At 30.6% G+C, this 13,926-nt stretch overlaps 1 pseudogene; it reads left to right on the top strand.

The window, feature by feature from the left end:
- The first annotated feature begins 12,799 nt into the window (after positions 1–12,799).
- Positions 12,800–13,649, top strand: LOC109166611 (annotated as a pseudogene).
- The last annotated feature ends 277 nt before the right edge of the window (positions 13,650–13,926 follow it).

Genomic DNA, 13,926 nt, shown 5'->3' on the forward strand with positions numbered 1-13,926 from the left:
ATAATAATAATATATAATACAATATACTTTTTTTTTTTTAATGCTACTGACTCTATTAGATTGTAGTATCTGTTCATAGAGACTTTCTCAACCTACTGAAGCACAATGAGAAACGCACAACCTCCCATATGAAAGTCTAACCCGGGTGCCATCTGAGGACAAGTTGCATGACATATAATACAATATATAATATACTAATAATACGAATATGAAAAATGAAGAATACTGGCGAGAGATAGAGAAGCAAGATATCATTCATCTTTCTGGAATAGTTTTACAAAAGCGGAGGGTGGGTATTTATGGCCCGTTTGGTTCACGGAATAGGTCGGGAATGGCATAGCATTCCCAGTAACCGTTTGGTTCACGGAATAGGCCGAGAATGGCATAGCATTCCCAGTAATAGGTCTATTCCTTTGTTTGGTAACCATTTCTATTACCAGGAATAATGTTCCTGGTAATAGCCTATTACCTCAAATAAGGTAATAGCTATTACTAGGACCTCTCCCCCCCCCCCCCCCCCCCCCCCCGTTATTAGCCTATTACTGAACGCTCAGGAATAGATTTTACTAAATTTTAGAATTTATTTTCTTTTTTACCCATTTCTTTAACCTAATTATTTTATCCTATATATAAATTTATCCTATTTCACCACCATCGTCGTCATCACCACCATCACTGCCGCCGCCGCCGTCGCCACCACCACCATCGCCGCCGTCGCCGCTGCCACCACCACCACCATCGCCACAACCGTCGCCGCCCCCACCACCACTGCCACCGCCACCACCACTACCACCCCAGCACCACCACCGCTACCACCACCATCATCACCACCGCCACCACTATCGCCGCCCCGCCACCGCCACCGCCACCACCACCACCGCCACCAGAACCACCACCACCGGCACCACCACCACCACCATCGCCACAACCGTCGCCGCCCCCACCACCACTGCCACAACCGTCACCGTCATCACCACCACCGTCGCCCCCACCACCGCCACCGCCACCACCACCACTACCACCCCAGCACCACCACCGCCACCACCATCGCCACCGCCACCACCACCACCACCACCATCGCCATCATCACATATTTTTATAAGGGTATTTATGTCATTTAAAACATATTTCATTTCTATTCCTTACATCAACCAAACACTGTAATATAATTCCTAAAGTCTATTCCTTCCGCGAACCAAACAATATAATACAATTCCTATTCTATTCCTTGCCTATTCCATTCCTTATGGAATAGCATTCCTATTACCTCAAAATTCATTCCGTGAACCAAACGTGCTGTTATAGTATTGACTAGTTTTTTATGCGTATTGCGCGATTTGGATAATGCCCAATGTTTTTTTCTTAAATAAGTATTTTAAAGTATATATCAATGCAAGATTATATTGGAATTGTTCATGCATAGATAATTGAATGTTGAATTTGCGTATTTAAATTTGTAATTCTAAGCTTACAAATGCAAGATAATATAGTCAAGATTGATTATAATTGTCAATAAAATATATACTAATATTGTTTGAGGAGATTCGGACGGTAGGATTTGTGGTTAGAGTTCTATTAAGACTTTAATATTAGAATTAGATTAATGTTGTAGTTATAATTCTATATTAGACTTTAATATTAGAATTAGACTAACAGTGAATTAACGACAAATTATGCTGTGCATCCGGATGCAAAAATGACGTCGTTTTATTAAAAACGCGCGTCTCACTAAAAAAAAAAAATTCAGTTTCGATTCCCAGCAACAACATTATATTGTGCATAATTTGAACTATATATCCAGAATCTATGAACTAAAATTCCAGAATCGATGAATTAAAATTCCAAAATCTATGAACTAAAATTCCAGAATCGATGAACTAAAATTCTAGAATCTATGAACTAAAATTCCAGAATCTATGAACTAAAATTCCAGAATGAATGAACAACATAATGCTGTTGAGGGGAATCGAAACTGAATTTTTTTAAGTGGGATGCGTGTTTTTAATAAAACGACGTCGTTTTTGCATCCGTATGCACCATGCATGGTGCATACGGATGCACAGCATAACTATCCTGAATTAACGGTACTTAATGGAAAAGTTAACGGATCGGATAATTATATAATTAAGGATAAATTAGGAAATCTCAAGGAAAAATTAAAATCTGAACTATTCATTTGATTTAATAATTTGACGGTCATTTTTTCTACCCAATGTTTATAATTAAATAAATGAGCAAATACCAATTTTGATCCCACGAGTATTAGCAAAATGACAGTTTTGGTCCACATATTTAATTCATACAAATTTTCATCCACGACTATTGTTTTAGTACCAATTTTCATCCACGACTATTATTTTAGTACCAAAATTTATCACGTCGGTCACCCCTCCATTAAAGACATGCCAAAATCTAAAAATTTTAAGGGCATTTTCATCATTTTCAACTTAAGATTCCAATTTGAGCATGAATAAAGGGATTTAAGCCTTAAGATCGATCTCAATTCGCAATTCTCATCCTCATCCTACCTTAAATTTGATGAGAGAACTACGAATTGTGACAGATCTTAGGGTTTAAATCCCTTTATTCATGCTCAAATTGATATCTTAATTTGAAAAGGACGAAAATACCCTTAATAATTTCATATTTTGGCATGTCTTAAACGAAGGGGTGACCGGTGTGATGAGTTTTGACACTAAAACAATAGTCATGGATGAAAATTGGTACTAAAATAATAGTCATGGATAAAAATTGGTAAGAATTAAACACGTGGACTAAAACTGACATTTTGCTAATACTCGTGGACTAAAATTGGTATTTGCTCTTAAATAATTTTTTGAAGAGCAAATTACACTTTTGGTCCTATGACTATAGGGGGTATGTTAATTTCAATCCGTGACTTTTAAAACTAACAATTTAGTCCTTTAACTATGTTTTTTTAGCAGATTTGGTCCTCCCGGCCAAATTACCGGTGGAAATTGGCCGGAAAAACTTAAAACTTTTTAAAATTTTTTTATTCATGAGGGAAAAATGGTCATTTCATCCTCATTTCTTCTTCCTTGCTGCGCCTGCGACGAACTGCCATAACCCAGGGAAAGAAACATGCCAGAATGAATACAATTTCTTCTCCTTTGTCGATCAATGGCATTTAGAGAGTTGATTCATGTTTTCCGACATTGTATTTTACGATCATCTCTATCGTCATCCTCAATATATCTTTTACCATTATATTTTTCGATCGGTGGCCAAAAAATGTTTAAAAGTCGGAAACAAATTCGAATCTAAAGTCATGCAGAGTTGATTTTGTTATCTCTGGCGGTTATAATTAATCCTTGTTTGTCTCAGCTTTATCCCAACTTCTACCGCCGGAGCTGCACGTGTTTTGACCAAATCATGCAAGACACCACCACCAAGCAGATCGTTTCCCCCACAACCGTGCGCCGGCTCTTCCATGCTCATCTCCTCCACCACTTTCAACAAGAGCTCAACGCCGACATCACCCTCCCCCTCCTCGGCGATGGCTTCGAAGTGGTCATCCGCACCAAAACCACTCTGGAACTCGTTGCCCTGGCATCGTTTCCAGTTGCCGGAGTGAAATGCCCCATCTGTTCTGCAAAAATAATCATACATTCTCTACCATTTATGATCCCAATCTCTCTTCTCTTAGAATCAACTTCCTCTGTCAGGAACTATTGCCAGAACACATCGTTCCTTTCGACGACGGGCACGGCCGCCGTAGAACTCCTTCCCTCTAACCGATCTTTCAATCTATCAACATCTACGACACAATTCCAAGTAGCGTTAGGATTTCCATCGGCGCCGGGGTGCTTGGTATGAAAAGATGAAATTTATGGCAAACATTTATGAAGGAATCCATGTTGTTAACCAGCTCCAAATGGCCATTGGAAACAGGCATCGCAATATGACATGTCGTATTACCCTCAGTTCGCCCAGGCATTAAAAAATGTTTGCGTAAATTATTAGCAGATGAGAATCCGGCCAGCAGGTGAAGAAAGGAGAGGAAAGGAACTTGAAATGACCAATTTAACCCCATCATTAAATAATTGAAAATGTTTTACGTTTTTCCGGTAACTTTTGGCCGGGAAGACCAAATGTGCTAAAAATTGCATAGTTACGGGACTAAATTGTTAGTTTTTAAAGTCAAGTACTGAAATTAATACGCCTCTATAGTCATAGGACCAAAAGTGTAATTTGCTCTTTTTTGAAAGTATATCAAATTCATTATAATTGACCCATGACCTTTTGGCATGATTCTGATACCAAATTGAAGCATGTGCTCCATCTCAACTAAAAGTTTAAGCTGATAGTTGGATTGCACATTAATGGTTATATGCTCAACATTATGGATAAAGAAATTCATAATTTAAGGAATTTAGATGTAGTAAAAATTTAAAATTTTTAATTATAATGTAACCCAAAGATATTGGACGATTGGTAAATATGATGTAACCCAAAGATCAAAATGCTAAAGAAAGTGTTTTGGTTATTCAACAGTTTGAAGCAACAATTTGTTCCAAACAATTGAAAATACAAACATTGTAATTTACAATATTTTCACTTAGCGTTTTTGAGAATGATTTCCCCAAAACACATCTATATTTAAAAATTATTATTATTATTATTATTATTATTATTTTTTTATTATTATTATTATTATTATTATTATTATTATTATTTTATTATTATTATTATTATTATTATTATTATCATTATTATTATTATTATTATTGTTATTATTATTGTTATTATTATTATTATTATTATTATTATTATTATTATTATTATTATTATTATTATTATTATTATTATTATTATTATTATTATTATTATTATTATACCCCTAGGTCATTTTAAATGTTAATTTAAACAGCTAATTTTTTCAAATATCTTTTTACCAACCGTTGATATAATTCGCTGGTCAAATCCGCTAATATAATCCGCTAACGGTAACCGCTAACCGCTGATTGTCAAATAAGGACATTGTGAGTTAGTTTCTCACTTCAATATGTTGTGTGATTTGAATACTCTCTTTGTCAACAAATCCCTCAAGTAGTTAATATGATTGGCTTTATTAATTTAAATTTTTTAAAGTTTTTTCATGGTATTAATAAAATACTTGGTAAATAAATATATAACATTATTTTGTATTATTACTTTGATATTTAATTAAAAAATAGTGCACAAAAAAAGATAATAGACAATGTAGTGAATATAATCAGTTGATGAATTTAAATGTAAAGAATTTTTACATTGGAGAAAAATAAAGACAATATAACTAATGAAATTATTTCTCTTAATTAATTTATTAATAATGAATATTTTTTTTAATAAAGACATTGTAGGGACAATGTAGCGAATATAATCAATTGGTGAATTTGAATTTCGAATGTAAAGAATTTTTATATTGGAGAAAAATAAAGACAATATAACTAATGAAATTATTTCTCTTATTTAATTTATTGATAATGAATATTTTTTTTTTTGAATAAAGGCATTGTAGACACATAATTCTAAGTTAAAGAAATGCATATGTATTATTTTTTGTTGTAACTACTAAATTATTATTTAATTTAATAAGAGTAAAATATAGTACTAATTATGCTAACTTTGATTAGGATGGGGTTCGAACTTAAGACTTTTATGATTGAAATCAATAAGTAAGTTAACGGTGAACTAACAGGAATTAACGAAAAAGATAATATTTAACGGAAAAGTTAACGGATAATCATATTCATTAAGGATAAATTAGGAAATCTCAAGAAAAAATTAAAATCTGATCAATCTGAGTCATTCATTTGATTAAAAAACTTGACCGCCATTTTTTCTACCCATTATAGGCCTAACTCTCTTGGGCTCTTATTAGTATATATATATATATATATATAATATATATACTAGTTTTTTACGCGCATTGCGCGATTAGGATAATGCCCAATGTTTTTTTTTTTTTTTTAAATAAGTACTTTAAAGTATATATCAAGGCAGGATTATATTAGAATTGTTCATGCATATAGATAATTGAATGTTGAATTTGCGTATTTAAATAGGTAATTCTAAGTTTACAAATGCAATATAATATAGTCAAGATTGATTATAATTGTCAATAAAATAATTGAATAGGTATGGTTGATTAGGACATAAAATATATTAAATATATACTAATATTAAAGAGTTAACTGCTGATTGCCAAACAGTGACATTGCGAGATAATTCCACTTCAATTTTTTGTGTGATTTGAATACTCTTTTTGTCAATAAATCCCCCAAGTAGTTAATATGATTGGCTTAATTATATTTTATATTTTTTATTTTTTTAAAAACAATTATTATTATTATTATTATTATTATTATTATTATTATTATTATTATTATTATTATTATTATTATTATTATTATTATTATTATTAAATATATGTATATCCTTAGGTCATTTTACATGTTAATCTAAACAGTTAATTTTTTCAAATGTCTTTTTACCAACCGTTGATATAATTCGCTGGTCAAATCCGCTAACTGCTGATTGTCAAACAAAGACAATGCGAGGTAGTTCTCACTTCAATTTGTTGTGTGATTTGAATACTCTCTTTGCCAACAAATTCCTCAAGTAGTTAATATAATTGACTTTATTAATTATATTTTTTTTTAATTTTTTATGGTATTAATAAAATACTTGGTAAATAAATATATAGCATTATTTTGTATTATAATTTTGATATTTAATTAAAAAAATAGTGCACAAAAAAAAAAAGAAAATTGACAATGTAGTGAATATAATTAATTGATGAATTTGAATGTAAAGAATTTTTACATTGGAAAATATAAAGACAATATAACTAATAAAATTATTTCTCTTAATTAATTTATTGATAATGAATATTTTTTTTAATAAAGACATTGTAGGGACAATGTAGCGAATATAATCAATTGATGAATTTGAATGTAAAGAATTTTTGTATTGGAAAAAAATAAAAACAATATAACTAATGAAATCTCTTATATAATTTATTGATAATGAATAATTTTTTTTTAATAAAGACATTGTAGACACCCTAATTCTAAATTAAAGAAATGCATATGTATTACTTATTGTTGTACCTACTAAATTATTATTTATAATAATAATTCAATAAGAGTAAAATAGAGTACTAATTATGTAAACTTTGATTGAGATGAGGTTCGAACCTAAGACCTTACTTATCTTATTAAAATCAATGAGTAAGTTAACAGTGAACTAACAGAAATTAACGGAAAAGTTAACGGATAATCATATCCATTAAGGATAAATTAGAAAATCTTAAGGAAAAATTAAAATCTGATCGATCTGCCACTCATTTAATTAAAAAATGTGACCGCCATTTTTTCTACCCATTATAGGCCTAACTCTCTTGGGCTCTTATTAGTATATATATATATATATATATATACTAGTTTTTTACGCACATTGCGCGATTGGGATAATGCCCAATGTTTTTTTTTTTAAAATAAGTACTTTAAAGTATATTATATTGGAATTGTTCATGTATAAATAATTGAATGTTGAATTTGCGTATTTAAATAGGTAATTCTAAGTTTACAAATGCAAGATAATATAGTCAAGATTGATTATAATTGTCAATAAAATAATTGTATAGGTATGGTTGAAACCAAATACGGGACATAAGGGAGAGCAAATAAAAATTAGGGCATAAAATATTAAATATATACTAATATTGAAGAGCTAACTGCTGATTGCCAAACAAGGACATTGCGAGGTAGTTTTCCACTTCAATTTGTTTTGTGATTTGATACTCTTTTTGTCAATAAAGCCCCAAGTAGTCAATATGATTGGCTTAATTATATATATTTTTTATTTTTTTAAAACAATTATTATTATTATTATTATTATTATTATTATTATTATTATTATTATTATTATTATTATTATTATTATTATTATTATTATTATATGTATATCCTTAGGTCATTTTACATGTTAATCTAAACAGCTAATTTTTTGAAATATCTTTTTACCAACCGTTGATATAATTCGTTAGTCAAATCCGTTAACGCTAAAATCGCTAACTGCTGATTATCAAACAAGGGCATTACGAGATAGTTCTCACTTCAATTTGTTGTGTGATTTGAATACTTTCTTTGTCAACAAATCCCTTAAGTAGTTAATATGATTGACTTTATTAATTATATATTTTAAATTTTTTCATGGTATTAATAAAATACTTGGTAAATAAATATATAGTATTATTTTGTATTATAACTTTGATATTTAATTAAAAAAGTAGTGCACAAAAAAGATAATAGACAATGTAGTGAATATAATCAATTGATAAATTTGAATGTAAAGGATTTTTACATTGAAGAAAAATAAAGACAATATAACTAATAAAATTATTTCTCTTAATTAATTTATTGATAATGAATAATTTATTTTTTTAATAAAGACATTGTAGGGACAATGTAGCGAATATAATCAATTGATGAATTTGAATGTAAAGAATTTTTATATTGGAGAAAAATAAAGACAATATAACTAATGAAATTATTTCTCTTATTTAATTTATTGATAATGAATAATTTTTTTTGAATAAAGACATTGTAGACACATAATTCTAAATTAAAGAAATGCATATATATTATTTTTTGTTGTAGCTACTAAATTATTATTTAATTTAATAAGAGTGAAATAGAGTACTAAATTTAATAAGAGTAAAATAGAGTACTAATTATGCCAACTTTTATTGGGATGTGGTTCGAACTTAAGACCTTTCTTATTGAAATCAATGAGTAAATTAATGGTGAACTAACAGAAATTAACGGAAAAGATAATATTTAACGGAAAAGTTAACGGATAATCATATTCATTAAGGATAAATTAGGAAATCTTAAGGAAAAATTAAAATCTAATCAATCTGAGTCATTCATTTGATTAAAAAATTTGACCGCCATTTTTTCTTCCCATTATAGCCCTAACTCTCTTGGACTCTTATTAGTATAGTAGATATATATATATATATATATATATATATATATATATATATATATATATATATACACACACTAGTTTTTCTACGCGCTTTGCGCGAACGGGAAAATGCCCAATGATTCTTTTTAAATAAGTATTTCAAAGTATATCAATGCAATATTATAAAGAAGATGTTCATGCATAGGTAAATAAATGTTGAATTTGTTTATTTAAATCAGTAATTTAAAGTATATAAATGCAAGATAATATATGAGAAATTGATTATATATAACTGTCACAAAAATAAATGGAATCAGGTTTAAATTGGCCACTAAACGTAACATGAAAATGCAATTAGATCACTGAACTAAAAAAAAAAGTACAATTAGGCCACTGAACACCCCAAATGTATGCAATTTCACCTGATAGCTGGTTACATGCTTACGTGGCAGCTGAGTTGGCATTTTTAATAATTTTTAATAAATTTTAATAATAAATTTTTAAAAAATAAAAAAAATTAAAACAAATAAAAAAACCACGGGGTGGCCGTCGGCTACCCGTCTGTTATATTTTTATTTTTTATTTAAATTTTTTTAATTAAAAAAAATATTATTAAAAATTATTTAAAATGTCATCTCAGCTGTCACGTAAGTAGGTAACCTGCTAAATTGATGGTAACATGCTATCTGGTGAAATTGCATACATTTGGACTGTTCAGTAGCTTAATTGCACATTTTTTGAGTGCTCAATGGCCTAATTGCATTTTCATGTTACGTTTAATGGCCAATTTGAACCTTATTCCAAAATAAATGTTTGCAACTTTGTAATAACGCTAGTCTAAAAGCGATAGTCTAAATAAATACAACTTTTGGTTTAAATTTCTCTAATTCTTGTTTGGGTAGCATTGTCATTGTCTTCATCTTCGGTACATGTTTTTTTTTTTTTTTTTTTTTTTTTTTTTTTTTTTTTTTCATTTGTTATTCGTAGTATGTCATGTGCAATTAGGTTATTGTTGGTAGCATAGAGAGGGATTCATCATGTAATGAGATTATGGTGTAGGAAGCTTTATATTTGCCTTGTTGTGTATATGATTGTGATTTTAGTTATGTTGTGCTATGAACTCATTATCTTACAAACACATGTTGATATTTGATAGTGATAGTTTAATTTTCCCTGCATGTTTCATGTGTTGTGAGATGTGTGTCATAGATTATCATGTGAAAGTATTGAACAAAATATTAATATTTATTATATTTTGAATAAAATACTTGGTAAATAAATAAATAAATAAATAAATATATATATATATATATATATATATATATATATATATATATATATATATATATATATATATATATATATATATATATATATATATATATATATATATATAAAACATATTTTGTATTATAACTTTGATATTTAATTACAAGATAATGTAAAGAGAAGACAATAGATAATGTAGCGAATATAATAAATTAATAAATTTGAAGGTAAAGAATCTTTGAATTGTATAAAATAACGATAATATAACTAATGAAATTATATCTCTTTTTAATTTTTTTTATAACGAATAATTCATTTTAAATAAAGACATTATAGACATCTAATTTTAAATTAATTAAATGCATATGTATTATTTTTTGTTGTAGCTACTAATTTATTTTTAAATTTAATAAGAACAATAAAGTGGCCTACATACTTTTCATCCACAATAATAAAATCATTTATTTATTTTTTTATTTCCACTTGTTGTTGAGACAAATTGTTTTGAGAGTTTGTCAATGACAATTACTATCAATAGAGGATGATAATAAATAATTCAAAATATAAAGTTACAATATATATTGTTATAATAATATAGTAAAAATTAACTTATAAATTTCAATTTTTTTTAGAAGTTTTCATGCATTGATAAAATCATAATTAAAATATTAAGTTTTGTTCTCAATAATCAAAATAAGATTAATTAAACGAGAAAAAAAACTTAACTTAAATTTATTTTTTTTTAAATGAAAGAAAATCAGATGATTTTCAAAATTCCTGGTTTATAATCATTGAATGCTATGTATTTAGATGAGCTAAATTTGACCAAAGTTTATATTAAATTTTATATTATATTTTTTTAATACTTTGTAACATATTCGTAGTATATGTTTAACAATTATGCCAACTCTAATTGGGATGTGGTTCAACCCTAAGACTTTTCTTATAGAAATTAATGAGTAAGTTAAGAATAATAAATAGTTAACGGCATATTCCGTTAAGAAAGTTTATACTAACAGAATTTAAGGTTATCTAGGGGAAGAAAATAATATAATAAATGGTAAATAAGGAAAATCATTAAGAAATACTAAAATCAAAATAATATGAACCATTCATTTTAAAAAACAATTAGGACCGACATTTTTTTATTCCAGTTAAGGGTCTAACATTATTGGCTCTTATTAAAATTGTAGATATATATATATATATATATATATATATATATATATATATATATATATATATATATATATATATATATATATATATATATATATATATATATATATATATATATATATTATTGGACTATGTGGTCTAATGGTACCCGAGTTGGACTTTTATTTGGAAGGTTGTGAGTTCGTGCCTCAGTGGAGGCGTTATTGGCTTAAGATATAATTAAATAATTTTTGCACAAAAAATTTTAAGAAAAATTGGTATTTGTACCCTGTTTTATTGTTCACTCTATAATGTTACGGGATATAAACGAGTACAATAATTTGGTCTTGTCCAACCACGTACATCGAACACAGCTGTGTACTATGTTTCACCATCGAAAGGATAAAAAGGAGTACGTGCATCTAGCAATGTGGCAACATGCGAAACCCACACTTTTGTGCCACTATACCACACATTGCCACAAGCTTCACTCACTTCGTACTTTCCCATATTCCTTCCTGCATTTAATGTTTTCCTATAAATATTACTCCCTCTTCCCCCTCCATTTACCACGTCCCAAAACCTAGTACAAAAGTACATTCCTCGTACACACAATTCCCATCTTGCTTCATTTCTCAAAAATGTCACCCGAATTTTTCACAAAATGGATGATGGACTCAGATCTTTACACGAATAATAATGAGTATTTTAACTATTGTGGTCGTATGCGTGAGGCTGTAAAAATGATGGAGAGAGGTGACAACGACAACCGCCCTTTGGTTGCACCACTGTCTGAGGATGACGGTGATGGTGACGACGACAGTGATAATGATGATGATGGCGGCTATGATTATGCTTCAGCTGCTTAATGTATATGTAATATTAAAAAACTCTAGTTATAGACTTATAGCTAGCGAGTACAAATTAGAAAACCCTAGATGTTTGGAGGAATAAAAGTTAGGGTTGTTAGCAACCCCTTGTGAAAACCCTAATACCCTATATTATTAGCTTGTGTATTGTGTAGTTTAATTTGGCTTTTATGTATTAATATAGAGTAAATATCCAAAATGGTCCCTCGACTATAGCTAAATTCACAAATTGGTGCTCGACTTTTAATTTCAATAAATTAAGTCCTTAACTTTGCAATTTTGACACGATTTAGTCCTCCATCTATTTGACCGTTTGTTGACCGTGATCTTTGAGGATATATATGTAATTTCACGTGCAAAGCTCAAGAGAACGCTCTTGGAGGTGACAGCGTTGTTTCAGAGGGGGAAGTGCTTCTTCGCTTGCTGCTTGGGGATCACGAGCCGGTTCAGCTTAGAGAACGCTCTTGGAGGTGACAGTGCCGTTTAGGAGGGGGAAGTGCTTCTCCGCTTGCTGCTTGGGGATCATGAGCCTGTTCAACTTGCCTACATCGCTTGGATTCACGGCTTTCTCGAAGAGCCGCTCCAGGGACTTTGGCGATCTATCTATCAAAAGCTATAATCTCTCCAGCATGGGGTGCAGCGCCGGCCTAATCTCGATCGATCTCGCACGTGACCTCCTGTACGTGCACCCCAACTCTAACGCCTTGGTGGTTAGCACAGAGATTATTACGCGCAACTATTACAAAGGATCGGGGATAGCTATGCTCCTCCCTAATTGCCACTTCAGAATGGGCGGCGCCGCGATTCTCGTGTCCAACAAGAAGCGCGATTCGGGTCGGGCCAAGTACCGGCTCATGCATGTGGTCCGCACGCACAAGGGCGTTGATGACAAAGCCTACCGCTGCGTTTACGAGTAGGAAGATCCGCAAGGGAAAGTCAGAATCAACCTCTCAAAAGACCGTTGGCGAAGCCCTCAAATCCAACATAACCACAATCAGCCCGCTCGTTCTCCCGGTGTTGGAGCAGCTCCTCTTCCTCTTCACCCTAATCGGCTGGAAAATCTTCAATCCCATATGGAAAACCTACATTCCCGACTTCAAATAGGCCTTCGAACACTTCTGCATAAATGCTGGCGGCTACGCCGTCATCGACGATCTCCAGAAGAACCTGCAGCTCTTGTCGGAGCACGTGGATGCCTCTAGGATGACGTTGCACCGGTTCGGAAACACGTCGTCTTCTTCGCTCTGGTACGAACTCAACTACATTGAATCCAAAGGGAGGATGAACAAAGGCGACCGGATTTGGTAGATTGCTTTCGGCAGTGGATTCAAATGTAACAGTGCGGTCTAGAAATGCAACCGGAACTTTAAAAAACCGACGATGGACCATGAAATTACATATATATCCTCAAAAATCGCAGTCAACAAACGATCAAATAGACAGAGGACCAAATTGTGTTAAAATTGCAAAGTTAAGGACTTAATTGGTTGAAATTGAAAGTCAAGGACCAATTTGTGAATTTAGCTATAGTCGAGGGACCATTTTGGGTATTTACTCATTAATATATTAATAACTAACTTTTATGATTTTTTAAACACTCATGATTCTTTATAAGGTAGTATTGTTCTATACTATCTCAAACTTTTTCAAC

The sequence above is a fragment of the Ipomoea nil genome, unplaced genomic scaffold, assembly GCF_001879475.1.
Source record: "Ipomoea nil cultivar Tokyo-kokei standard unplaced genomic scaffold, Asagao_1.1 scaffold3104, whole genome shotgun sequence".
Classification (NCBI taxonomy): domain Eukaryota; kingdom Viridiplantae; phylum Streptophyta; class Magnoliopsida; order Solanales; family Convolvulaceae; genus Ipomoea; species Ipomoea nil.